General features: G+C 45.4%; 1 long non-coding RNA gene across 1 annotated transcript; it reads right to left on the reverse strand.

Moving 5' to 3' along the window:
- Positions 1 to 6,439: 6,439 nt before the first annotated feature.
- LOC148114994 (uncharacterized) lies at positions 6,440 to 11,340 on the reverse strand. The gene is made up of 2 exons (XR_015732930.1): positions 10,889 to 11,340; positions 6,440 to 7,304 (listed from the first exon to the last, which is right to left on the reverse strand). It is a non-coding gene; the product is annotated as an uncharacterized LOC148114994 (long non-coding RNA).
- Between the last annotated feature and the right edge of the window lie 1,334 nt (positions 11,341 to 12,674).

Genomic DNA, 12,674 nt, shown 5'->3' on the forward strand with positions numbered 1-12,674 from the left:
AGGATCTCAGCCCTAACATGCAGGCAGATCATACTATAAACTTCACACCTGCATTGGTGTCTTCTTAGTAAAACCAAAATTAAAATCTTTTCAACATACCTCTTTTCCTCCTTCATTTTATCTATTTTGTTTTTTTAGGAACATTAGGGCAGGTTTTTAATACTGAGCGACACGGAAATAAATCTCACCGAATTTGGGGAGACGTCACCTGAATTAAACAGCCCACCTGACTTTCTTTAATTAAATTTCTTTAATCCTGGAAATAATTGACGCCCACGGACTAACAGACCGAAGCTACACAAAGTTGTGTGTTTTGATTCATAACTTGCAAACAGTTCAGTGTTATGCAAAACTCCCTGAATGTTGTACTTTGATTTTAATAAGAGTTAATTTAGTGTGTGTGGCTTCCAGATTTCCTCTTGTGGCACCAGCATTTCCATGGAATGCAAAAGAAAGATAATAAAATAAATACATCCAAAATAGAAGTATGTGCTGTGGATGGAGATGTGTTTGCAGCAAGGATTCATCCTCTCGCTATTCCAAAGAAGGAGCTGCAGATTCTCCTAATCGAAGGGAAAGACTCGAAACAGGCCAGGCACAATCCAAGCACATACGGGCATCTGTGCATAGAGGAAGTGCTAAATTCTCTCCGTGAAAATAAAGAACAAGGAGTTTTAATTTTCCAGTCTGACTCCCAACTTCTTCGGTGAATAAATATACACTTTCAAATGGGCAATATTATAATTTTTTTGTAACGTCTCTGTGCAGTGGTGAAATCCACATTTTTTTACTACCGGTTCTGTGGATGTGGCTTGGTGTGGCTTGGTGGGCGTGGCAGGGGAAGGATACTGCAAAATCCTCATTTCCTCCCCACTCCTGAGGGAAGGATACTGCAAAATCTCCATTCCCACCCCATTCTGGGGCCAGCCAGAGGTGGTATTTGCAGGTTCTCCGAACTGCTCAAAATTTCCGCTACCAGTTCTCCAGAACCTGCTGGATTTCACCCCTGTCTCTGTGGCTTCCAACATGTAACAGTTTTACTGTTGGATTGCAGAAATCAATTACAGGTAGTTCTCAACTTACGACCACAATGGAGCCCCCAAATTTCCACTGCTAAGCGAGACGATTAAGTGAGCTGGCCCCATTGTACGACTTTTCTTTACCATGGTTGTTAAGTGAATTGCTGCAATTGTTAAGTTAGTAATATGGTTGTTAAGCAAATCTGGCTTCCCCGTCGACGTCGCTTGTCAGAGGGTCGCAAAAAGGGATCACGTGACCTTGGGGGATTGAAACCGTCATAAGTACATGCCAGTTGCCAAGCCTCTGAATTTTGATCATGGGGATGCCGCAATGGTCGTAAGTATGAAAAATAGCCATAAGTCACTTTTTTCAGTGCGGTTGTAACTCAGAACAGTCACTAAACGAACTCTTGTAAGTTGAGGACTCAGCTGTATTGTATTGCTCTAGTTAAATCCTCTGTTCCCTTTGTCATTTTTTTTTTTAAAACCAAAGCAAAAAAACGGATTTTTTTCAAAACTGCCATTGGGTTGATGGTTTGAGGGGAAAACAGTATCCTTCTTTTTTTTCATTTCCAAGTTTCTTGACGGATGCAAACAACACTCCAGAGTCCTGTGGTACGGTTTGGTAGAGTAGGAGTAAGTAAGAGTAAGAGTAAGAGTAAGAGTAAGAGTAAGAGTAAGAGTGGAGTGTAGAGTGTAGAGTGTAGAGTAGGGAGTAGAGTAAAGAGTAGAGTTGGAAGGGACCTCGGAGGTCTTCTAGTCCAACCCTCTGCTCAGGCAGGAAACCCTATACTATTTTAGACAAATGGTTATCCAATCTCTTCTTCCAGTGTTGGAGCATTCACAACTTCTCCTTTTCCAGCTCTTCTTGGATGCTGGGAGTGGGTAGGTGGGCATAGTTGACTCTCTGAGCTGCAGCCACTGGCCAGATACTAACTTCATAGCATGGATTCCCAACCTCAGGAACCTTGAGAAGGATGGACTTCAGTGATAGGTTGCTCCCGGTTCGGTCTGGTTCTTGTGAATTGGTAGTAACTGCGGTGGGAGGCTCTGCCCACCCGCTTGGATGTCATCATGGACGATCTGCGCATGCGCACGCATGCTCCTATTGCGAACTGGTAGCGGAGGTAAGTAGAACCCACCCCTGGTGGACTTCAACTCCCAGAATTTCCCAGCCATCCGCAGTTACTTTGAGATGGGTGAACTTCAACTCCCAGAATCCCCCAGCTGGCCAATGTTTCTTAGACACAATTACTTTCAGATGGGTGGACTTCAACTCCCAGAATTCCCCAGCCAGCCATGATTGATTGCAGGATGGGGCAGAAAATAGCCTCCTGGTTTTTCACTCTGCTTTAAGGAGAGAAGCTGCTCATTCAGAGACACCTGGCTGAAGTCTACCCGAAATCTGCAAGCAAGGAGCGAGGAGGAGGGCTTGCAAATCGCTTACGGTGCAGCTACCCCGACTAGGATGGCAGTCGGTCATCGGAGAGAACCGCAGCGATGACCTTGGAGATAGGATGCTGCCACAGTTACAAAACATCTTTTAAGCCCAGGAAATGAGGAAAGCTGGTTGGCCTTTTTCCTTCCTTCCTTCCTTCCTTCCCTCCCTCCTTTCCTGCTCCGAGGAATTGAAGCAGATTAGAATCACTTGGAATGTCCTTTCTTTCTCTTTTCCTTGTTTCCTGGGCTTCAGACATGTTTTTGTGGGTGTTGCTGCAGAGTTAGCCAAAATCAACTTTGTCGCAGTTTACAGTCATTAAATGTTACAGATTACAGAATAAACGTTGGAAGGGATCTCAGAGGTCTTCTATTCCAGCCCCCCCCCGTAGAGCAGGAGACCCTCTACCACTCTGGACAAATGACTGTCTAGTCTCTTCTTGAAAGCCTGAAAGGGTGATGGAGCACCCACGACTTCTGGTGGCAAGCTGTTCCACCGGTTAATTGTCCTCACTGTTAGGAAGTTTCTCCTTAGTTCTAGGTTGCTCCTCTCCTTCATAAGTTTCCATCAGTTACTTCTTATCCTGCCCTCAGGAGCTATAGAGAACAAATCAACCCCCTCTTTTCTGTGACAGCCCCTCGAGACCTTGGAAGAATGCCATCGTGTCACCCCCTAATCCTTCTCTTCATTAGCCTAGGGACACCCGGTTGGGGAATTCTGGGAGTTGAAGTCCACAAGTCTTGAAGTTCCCAAGGTTGCACATTCCTGCTCTTCAGACAAATGGCTGTCCAGTCTCTTCTTGTAAACCTCCAATGATGGAGCACTCACGACTTCTGGTGGCAAGCTGTTCCACCGGTTAATTGTCCTCACTGTTTCTGGTTTGTTTTGTTTATTTGATTTATATGCCGCCCTTCTCCGGAGACTCAGGGCAGCTTACAATGCATTAAGCAATAGCCGTCATACTTTTGTATATTTATACAAAGTCAGCTTATTGCCCCCACAAACTGGGTCCTCAATTTACCCACCTTAGAAAGGATGGAAGGCTGAGTCGACCTTGAGCCTGGTGAGAATTGAACTCGCAGTAATTGCAGGCAGCTGGATGTTAAATGCTGCCTTAGGAGGCATTAGCCTCCTACGCCACTCAGGCTATTAGGAAGTTTCTTCTTCTCCACTGTTAGGAAGTTTCTCCTCAATTCAAGGTTGCTTCTCTTCCTGATTAGTTTCTATCCATTGCTTCTTCTCCTGCCTTCAGGTGCTTTGGAGAATAGCTTGACCCCCAGCCCCGCTTCTCTGTGGCAGCCCCTGAGATATTGGAAGATATTGGAACCCTATCATGGCACCCCTAAAAACTCCTTTTTGTTAAACTAGACATAACCTACCATAGTTCTCGCAATCATTCAGCTTACACTGAATGAATTAAGGAACAATAATAAAAATAGGGCAACTGTGACACCAATTTGCCAGAGACGAAATGAAACCCCCCCACCACCACTTTCATGAGAAGGGTTGATTAGGAGATTCGATAGCTCCCCATCAGAGATGCCCTCCTGGAATTCCTGAACAGAGGTACAGTATAGATGTCCTCAAGGGGACCACCTATAATTGATGATCAGCCAGATTTCTCTGAGCCCCTGTGGACAATGATCTTAATTGTTGTTTTCCTGTCTTGTATGACCTGGAGTCTATGTGTTTGCTGTACATTCTGTAAGATGTTCTTTTTTCCTTCTTCTGGATGTCTTTTATTACGGATCAAGGATTTGTGTTTTATCCCAGAAAAGATGTGTGTGTGTGTGGGAGGGGGGGAATTCTCTCTTGACATCGTGTTTGATTCTTGCCCTATTTGGCTGTGATCCCCCCACCCCCAGGGCTTAGATTTCTGGCTCCTTCAGTGCAATTGAAGCCACTGTAGCTGGGTGTCCAAGTTTCTACTTGGCTGAAATTTAATTCAGTTTGGACTGGGGAACTGATCCCTTTTTGGAAGTTGTAGGAGACAAACTCAGTTATTCTTTTTTTTTTCTCCAGGACTTTGGCATCCAGAGAATCTGGGTAAGCATCAGAGATGGGTTTCAGTAGGTTCTGACCGGTTCTGAAGAACCGGTAGCGGACATTTTGAGTAGTTTGGAGAACCGGTAGTAAACATTCTGACTGGCCCTGCCCCCGTCTATTTTCTGCCTCCCAAGTCCCAGCTGATCAGGAGGAAATGGGGATTTTGCAGTAACCTTCCCCTGGAGTGGGGAGGGAATGGAGATTTTACAGTATCCTTCCCCTGAAGTGGGAATGGGGATTTTGCAGTAACCTTCCCCTGGAGTGGGAATGGGGATTTTGCAGTATCCTTCCCCTGGAGTGGGATGGGAATGGGGATTTTGCAGTATCCTTCCCCTGGAGTGGGGTGGGAATGGAGATTTTACAGTATCCTTCCCCTGGAGTGGGGTGGGAATGGGGATTTTGCAGTAACCTTCCCCTGGAGTGGGAATGGAGATTTTACAGTATCCTTCCCCTGGAGTTGGGTGGAAATGGGGATTTTGCAGTAACCTTCCCCTGGAGTGGGAATGGAGATTTTACAGTATCCTTCCCCTGGAGTGGGGTGGGAATGGGGATTTTGCAGTAAACTTCTCCTGGAGTGGGGTGGGAATGGAGATTTTACAGTATCCTTCCCCTGGAGTGGGGTGGGAATGGGGATTTTGCAGTAACCTTCCCCTGGAGTGGGGTGGGAATGGAGATTTTACAGTATCCTTCCCCTGCCACGCCCACCAAGCCACACCCACAGAACCGGTAGTAAAAAAATTTGAACTCCACCACTGGTAAGCATAGGAGGAAACGTGGGTTTAAGAAGCAACGGATGGAAACCTATCCAATACAGATCCAACTTAGAACAGAGGTGAGATTTCCTGTCAGTGAGAACAATTAACCAGGGGAACAGCTGGCCACCAGAGGTTGTGGGTTCTCCAACACGGGAGACTTTGGAGAAGAGATTGGACAGCCACTGGTCTGAAATGGTCTAAGGCAAAGAGTGTCCGACCTCGGGAACTTTAAGACTTGTGCACTTGAATTCCCAGAATTCCCCAGCCAGGTTGGACCCTCCTAGTATAAAGTCTCTAGCTTGAGCAGGAGGTTGGACTAGAAGACCTCTGAGGTCCCTTCCAATTCTGTTCTTCTGTTTAATACGTTGCAGGGATCCATGTTTATTTCTTGAATCATTGGTTTGCTTAACGGTTGTGACATTCACTTAACAATCAGGTCGGTCACATGAGTGGCCCTGATGGGTGACTCTCACAACTTAACGACTGTGATAGGCATTAGGGTCATATGTTGAGGAGTATAGTTGACTTCTCGAATTGATTTTGGCTCATACTTTTGATGTTTCTGACCGATGGCAGCCCAGTCTCTTCTTGAAAGCCTCCAGTGATGAAGCTCCCACAACTTTTGAAGGCAACTTCTGTTCCATGGGTTAATGGTTCTCACTGTCAGAAAAATTCCTCCTTATTTCCAGGTTGAATCTCTCCTTGATCAGTTTCCATCCATTATTCCTTGTCTGGCCTTCAGGTGCTTTAGAAATCAGCTTGATCCACTTCCTCCTCTCTGGGGCAGCTCCTCAAATATTGGAAGACAGCTATCCTGTCTCCCCTGGTCCTTCTCTTTTTTAAATATTTTTTTTCCTTGAAAGAAATTTTATTTTTTAAAACAAAACATAAAACATAAATCCATCATCCATACAATTGCAAACAGTGTGTCGGTCGGTTACAAGTCTTTTAAGCTTCCTCACCATATTCATTACTTACTAATTATCTAATTTCTCATATTACCAGTCAAATGAATATCTTTGTAGTATAATCCTCATTTATTATTTAACTATGGCTTTCCCCCTCTTTTCATAAAAATTATTTTCTTTCTTTTTTTTTCAATTTTATTGATTTAAAAACAAAAAAAAACATACAGAAAAAAAACGCACATACGGGTACAAATAAAACATACACAACATATATAACATTTAAACATGATGATTTATTTCTTAAGACAATACATCGGTATGATATATTTCTCAATATATACTCCCACCTCTCACCCTTGTTCCTAGCGCACTGACGTCACCGCCAGAAGTCCATAAAAATTATTTTCAAATATTTATATTATAACATTCATTTCTTCATCCTAAATTAGCAATAGTCATACAACTTTGTATTTTATTTTATATATTTTCCCCTGGTCCTTCTCTTGACTAGACCAGCCAGGCCCAGTTCCTGCAACCGCTCATCATATGTTTTAGCCTTCAGTCCCCTAATCATCCTGGTTGCTCTTCTCTGCACTCTTTCTAGGATCTTCCTTGCTATAGAAATAGTATGTATTTCTATTTGCACCTACTTTGTGAACTGTCACCATTTTTATCGACGAGATTCATTGTGTTCTTTCAAATTCTTGGTCGAACTACTTAATTAACGGAGGGCTGGCAGCTGGCGTGGTCCTTCTCCAAAGCCGTTAAAAGGTCCTCCCATCGGTTGGGTGAGGAGATCTGGATCATCAGAGAAGTTGGCATCAGGACCTGAGCACTTTGGTTTCCTCTCAAAGTCATTAATGAAATGGCGGAAGATCTTCTTGAGTGGATCACAATAGAGAGATGGACCACAGGAACCACTTTGCCATGAAAGCTGTAGGGATTTTTCTGTGTCCTTGCCAGGATAAAGACTTAGTAGCAACACGGCAAAGTAACTTTAATGGCTTCCCTCCTGCCCATTAATGGTCTCTAATGGACCAACAGGTTCTCTACAATGTTTATCGGCTGTGTAATTAAGACAGGATTGCATATAATGATGTCAGAATTCTCCAACGTTGATCATGAATAGTCGTTGAACCTGGCAGAAGATGGTGAGCAGAGGTTTCAAGGTGAAATTTTAGACCAGTTAGAGCAGAGGGGTCCAAACTTGGCAACTTTAAGACTTGTGGACTTCAACTTCAACCCCGAGTCTTTCGGGAGAGGGGGCGGTATAAAAATTTTAAAAAAAAAATAATAAAAAAAAATAAACTCCCAGAATTCCCCAGTCAGCTGTGCTGAGAGTTGAAGTCCACAAGTCTTAAAAGTTGTCAAAGTTGGACACTCCTATTTCTAGAACATTCACAGAAATTTACCAGTTCTGGAACGACATCTGTCCATCTCCAATAGAAATAACAGAATAACAGATTTCGAAAGGATCTTGTAGGTCATCTAGTCCGACCCCCCGCCCAAGCAGGAGACCCCACCCCATTTCTGTCAGTTGGCAGTCCAGTCTCTTCTTGCAAACTTCCAGTGGTGGACCTCCCACTTATATAAATATAAATTATATAAACGTAAATAAATATATAACAAGATACTCTTTCCTTTGACATCCAGTTCTTAAATCTACCCTTTCTCAAAATTTCAGGTTCAAATGCCACTACGATGCTTGCCTTAGATTTTGTCATTCATTTTCCCCAAGCCTTAAAAAAAATAATAACCCCCAAAAACTCCACACAACTGTCTGGCATTTGCGGTCCAATTCCTTCTACGTAGCAAGCAAGTTAGCGGGAGATCATTTTAGCCCTAGCTATTACACGCCAACCTGGATCTTGGCAAAGATGTTTGTGCAATAAATAAATAAAGCTAGTTGCTGTATGTGCGCAAATGTTTGGCCAGAGGTCATGGAAATTTGCACTTGTGGGGGGCACCCCCCAAACCACCCCTGGGGTTTCATGCTGGAAAATGCTTTTGTTTTTAATATACTGACTAATTTTCAGACTGATTGTCTTCAGAAGTTGTGGGTGCTTCATCCCTGGAGGTTTTAAAGAAGAAACTGGACAGTCACTTGGGATGGGAAAAGGTCTCCTGCTTGAGCAGGGATCCCATTTAGGCAAGAAAAACCAAAACTACACATATGGACTGGGTTGTCAGGGTGGCCATTAATCCCAGTCTGCTTTTGGGTAATTGCACCTTGATTAGAGAATGGATCGTGACTATTTCCTTGAAGTATACTTTAAGAAAATAAACCCGAAGATATATTCTAATAAACACATTTTACTATAAAGAAGTAAAAACATCTTACTAGCTAATTAATTAATTAATTACATCTTGGCAGTGTTCCTGCCGGACTTCTCTTGGCCGGCGAACAAAAAAAAAAAGAAAATGAAGGAATGTGGACATGCGCAGTTAGCTTAGAGATAAGAACTTGGCAAGCTACAGTAAGTCTGAAAGTTCAAAAATAAGAGCTCATCTGGTAAATACAAAAACGCAGTGACATGGGTGAAACCAGGTTTCTTAATAGCAGTAACTGTGAGAGGGATCTTGGAGTTTAGTGGACAAGCTGTTAAATATGAGTCAGCCATATGCGGCAGCAGCCAAAAAAGCCAATGCAATCCTAAATTGCATTAACAGAGAGATACAATCAAGATCAAGGGAGGTACTAATACCACTCTGTAAAGCCTTAGTATGATCACACCTAGAACACTGCATTCAGTTTTGGTCACCACGCTATAAAAAAGATGTTGAGACTCTAGAAAAAGTGCAGAGAAGAGCAACCAGGATGATGAGGGGACTGGAGGCTAAAACATACGATGAACGGTTGCAGGAACCGGGCATGGCTGGTCTAGTGAAGAGAAGGACCAGGGGAGACATGATAGCCGTCTTCCAATATTTGAAGAGAGGAGGGGGGTCAAGCTATTCTCCAAAGCACCCAAAGGCCAGACAAGGAATCATGGATGGAAACTGACCAAGGAGAGATTCAACCTGAAAATAAGGAGGAATTTTCTGACACTGAGAACAATCAACCCATGGAAGAGAAGTTGCCTTCGGAAGTTGTGGGAGCTTCATTCCTGGAAGCTTTCAAGAAGAGACTGGACTGCTATTTGTCAGAAATAGTGTAGGGTCTCTTGCTTGGGTGGGGGGTTGGACTAGATGACCTACAAGGTCCCTTCCAACTCTATTCTGATTGTATTGTAACTACCACGAAGCAACTGGCATGAACAGCAGCTGCAGCCAAGGTAGAAATAACACACATACAAATTGTGATTTACAGGTAGTCCTTGACTTACAACCATTCCTTTAGTGATGGTTCAAAGTCACAATGGCCCTGAAAAAAAAGGGATGCCCGTTCCTTGCACTTATGACCGTCATAGCATCCTCACAGTCACCTGATCAAAATATGGATGCTTGGATGTATTTACGACAGTTGTAGCATCCGGGGGTTCCTATGATGGCCTTTGTGACTTTCTCAGCCAGCTTCTGAAAAATAAAGTCAATGGGAGAAGCCTGATTCACTTAATGGCCACCTGATTCACTTAACAACCAAACTGACTTGCTTAACAATAAGGACAAAAGCAGTCACAATATTGGGTGTGGCTCAACAATGGGAACCCAAGGACAGGCTCACCACACTCCCCACCAGTAAAAGGCAATAAACCAGTTCTGGCTTATTAAACAGGAAACAAACCATGGTTTAGCACAAGCGGAGAAGCCAACCAGGAGAAAATCGGTTCTCTTCCTACAACCAAGGAGCAAAGCTGCAGATTTGGTGACGTTGCTCTTCTGGTGAATGACAGTTCTGGAAATCTGGCATGGAGACCCTCCCCTCCCCGTGGGGAGGTGGAGGTTGAAAAAAGGGTCTGGGGGCAGCCCTGTGTTGATGAGGGGGTGGCAGTCGCCATGCTGGCTTTTTTGACCCATCGCTCCTTGGAAGCTTTGGAAGGGCATCATAGTTGTACACATTTATGCACAAACACGTTGAGGCTGTCCTAAAGCCTGTCGTGGGAACTGACTGACTCTTGATTTCAGGGGCCTTAGCAATTCAGGGAGACCCTTCCTTGGGGCAAGACCCCACTCAAGGAACTACAAGACCACTCCCACCAACACTGACAGAAGGAGTTGCTTGTATGGAAACAGAGCAAACCCTTCTCCCCTCCAGATGACGTGACTTAGTTGGGTGATGAAATGGCTACAAGCTCAGAGAGCACCAAGGATCCCACAGTAGTCCTCCTCCTCTTCCTCCTCCTCCTCCCTGCAAACCGAAGGGAGGGAGGGAAGGAGAGAGGGAGGAAAATGAAGGAAAGGAAAGGAAAAGAGGAAGGAAAGGAAAGGAAGAAGGGAAGGGAAGAGAAGAGAAGAGAAGAGAAGAGAAGAGAAGAGAAGAGAAGAGAAGAGAAGAGAAGAGAAGAGAAGAGAAGAGAAGAGGAATATAGAATAGAGTAGAATAGAATAGAATAGAATAGAATAGAATAGAATGGAAGGGAAGGGAAGGGAAGGGAAGGGAAGAAGGAAGGATCACTGATGATGTTACCTAGTTGGGTAATGAAACTTCTGCAAGGAGACAACCCAAACTCACAGAGCACCAAGGATCCCAAAGTCATTCTCCTCCTCCTCCTCCTCCTCCTCCTCCTCCACCTCCTCCTCCTTCTCTCCACAAACCCCACTCCATTCTGGCACTGATATTACCTAGTCAGGTAAGGAAACATCTTCAAAAGAACAGCTAAGCTCAGGGAGCATCCGGGACCCACATCTGGACAGGGGCAGGTGCTGGTGTCCAGCGAAGGTGACCCCTGGCAGCCAGAGGGTGTGAAAATATCTGCTCCAGGAAGAGGCCCTCCTGATCTTGGCAACGCTCAGCTGGCGGGGCAGAGAGCCTGAGAGGCTGCGAACGATACAGATGTTTCCGGTTTCCTTTTTCTCCCCGTCTCAACCCCCCTGGAAGAAGATGCGCTCGCTTTCCTTAGGAAGAAGAGGCCTCCCCGCGGGCCTGTGAGAGTTGCTGACTTGGGCACTTCCCTCTCTTAATGCCTCACTTTTCACAGCTGTTGTGGTCTTTGACAACTGCAGCCTTTCAGCAGGATAAATCGACAACACCAGTGTATAAACAAAGGTGCCAAGAAGGATAGGGATAATTTCAGGGGGGGGGAGGAGGAGGAGAGAGGAGAGGAGAGGAGGAAGAGGAGGAAGAGGAGAGATGAGAGGAGGAGCAGGGGAGGAGGAAGAGGAGGGGAGAGGAGAGAAGGAGGAGAGAGGAGAGGAGGAAGAGGAGGAGAGAAGAGAGGAGAGAAGGAGGAGCAAGAGGAGCAAGAGGAGGAGCAGGGGAAGAAGAGGAGAGAGGAGAGAAGGAAGAGAGGAGAGGAGGAGGAAGAGGAGGAGAGGAGAGGAGAGAGGAGAGGAGAGAAGGAGGAGGAAGAGGAGGAGGAAGAGGAGGAGCAGGAGAGGAGGAAGAGGAGAGAGGAGAGGAGAGGAGGAGGAGAGGAGGAGAGGAGGAGGAGGAAGAGGAGGAGAGGAGAGAAGGAGGAGAGAGGAGAGGAGGAAAGGAGGAAGAGGAGGAGAGAGGAGAGAAGGAGGAGGAAGAGTAGGAGGAAGAGGGGAGGAGCGAGGAGGAGGAAGAGGAGGAGGAGGAAGAGGGGAGGAGCAGGGAGGAGGAAGTGGAGGAGAGAGGAGAGGACAGGAGGAGGAGGAGGAGGAAGAGGAGGAGGAGAGAGAGGAGAGGAGAGGAGGAGGAGGAGGAAGAGGAGGAGAAGCAGGAGGAGGAAGAGGAGGAGAGAGGAGGAGGAGGAGGAAGGGAAGATGGGAATGGGGGTGGAGGCCTAAGGCTCGGTTGAAAAGGAAGTGGGACCCCCTACCACTACCACCACCACTCCGGGGAGCCGGTCCTTCCAATCGCTGGAGGAGCCTTCATACCAACTCTATTGGCCAAGAAGGGCGTGGCTCAGAAGGAGCTGCCAATCTTGGCTCTTTCAGCACCAGGAGAGTTACTGGAATCAAAGCAGCCCTGGGGGGGAGTCAGGGGGGGAGAAGAGAGTTTATCTCTCTGGCAAATAATAATAATAACCAGGAATCTAGTGGCCCCTTTTGGGACTAGCCGTTTTATTCAGAGGCATTCGTTTTTTTATGAGCTGCAGCTCACACACACACAAGTACACAAACACACAGACAGAGCTTTTCAATTATATTTATTTATTTATCGCTACCTTTCATCCCTCCATCTTCTTTCTCTATATCTATCATCTCCCTCTCTCTCATCCATCTATGTCAGGGTTTCTCAACCCTTGGAAGCTTGAAGATGGGTGGACTTCAACTCCCAGAATCCCCCAGCCAGCAGCGCTGGCTGGGGGATTCTGGGAGTTGAAGTCCACCCATCTTCAAGCTACCAAGGTTGAGAAACACTGATCTATGTTATCTATCTACTATATCTATATCATCTCTGTAACTATCATCTGTCTGTCCTTCCATCCATCCATCCATC

This window comes from Pantherophis guttatus, chromosome 3 (assembly GCF_059756535.1).
Source record: "Pantherophis guttatus breed Tessera chromosome 3, ASM5975653v1, whole genome shotgun sequence".
Taxonomy (NCBI): domain Eukaryota; kingdom Metazoa; phylum Chordata; class Lepidosauria; order Squamata; family Colubridae; genus Pantherophis; species Pantherophis guttatus.